Below are 1,237 nucleotides of genomic sequence, written 5' to 3'. Positions count from 1 at the left end.
CTGGGTGTGGGAGCAGCAGAGAAGGCAGTCATTGTTTCTGGGGAACATCCATTTGCCCTCCAGCTTGGCTCACCAGTGGGGACCCCATGCAGGAAGGCCAGGAAGGAGCGCAAGGTGCTTGTTCTCCTGGCTCCTTCCCTGAAGGGTCACAGCTCCTGTCTGGGGGCCCTCTCCCACAGTACTCTTTTTCCTGTTTCCAGCAGCTCCTTCCTTCCTTCCCCCTCAAGCCTGGGAGTAGTAAAGTTGCCTCATGCCCCCCGCACTTGGGCATAGCACTCTCCCTTGGGATGTCCTTACATCCCACTCACACCTTTGCGAACAGTCCTCAAATAATCCTAACTGGAGTGCAGTGTTCTGCTGGAACCCTGAGAAACACAGTGGCACCTGCGTGGGCAGGAAGGCAGGAAGGTGGTTTGCTGTGTAGATACCTAAGGGAAGTGTGCTCTCTGCAGAGGGGATTACCAGTGCAAAGGCCCGGAGAGGGAAAGTTACATCCGAACTTTTTTTTTTTTTTTGAGATTTATTTATTTATTAGAGAGCGAATGAGCAGGGGGAGGAGCAGAGGGAGAATTTTTTTTTTTTTTTAAAGATTTTATTTATTTATTTGACAGAGCGAGATCACAAGCAGGCAGAGAGGCAGGCAGAGAGAGAGGAGGAAGCAGGCTCCCCGCCGAGCAGAGAGCCCGATGCGGCCCGATCCCAGGACCCTGAGATCATGACCCGAGCCGAAGGCAGCGGCCCAACCCACTGAGCCACCCAGGCGCCCGAGGGAGAATCTTTAAGCAGACTTCCCAACGTGGGGCTCCATCTCATGACCCTAAGATCGTGACCTGAGCTGAAATCAAGAGTTGGACACTCAACCGCCTGAGCCACCCAGGTGCCTTGGTATATCTGAACGCAAGAGGCCAGAGTGGCTGGAGCAGAGGGGAGGAGAGAGGATTAGCACATGGTATCAAAGAGGTGGGTTTTGGGAGGTAAGGCCACTGGAGGCCCCAACTGAGAAGAGGCTGTTCTTCAACACTATTGCTCTGCTGCTATTTCGAGAGCCAGCTGTGGGGGCTCAGAAGCGGAAACAGAGAGGCCAGTGAAGGGGCTATTGCAGTATCCCAGGTGGCGGAGATGGCAGGAGGGAAGACATGAGCCCACAGAATTTGCTAGCAGGTTAGTTGTGGGGGTTCAAGAACAAGGAGGCAAGGGTGCTTCAGGGTCTCTGGCCTATTGGACTTGTCTGGGCTGC

This window comes from Neovison vison, chromosome 13, assembly GCF_020171115.1.
Source record: "Neovison vison isolate M4711 chromosome 13, ASM_NN_V1, whole genome shotgun sequence".
Taxonomy (NCBI): Eukaryota; Metazoa; Chordata; class Mammalia; order Carnivora; family Mustelidae; genus Neogale; species Neogale vison.
This window is presented reverse-complemented; position numbering follows the sequence as displayed.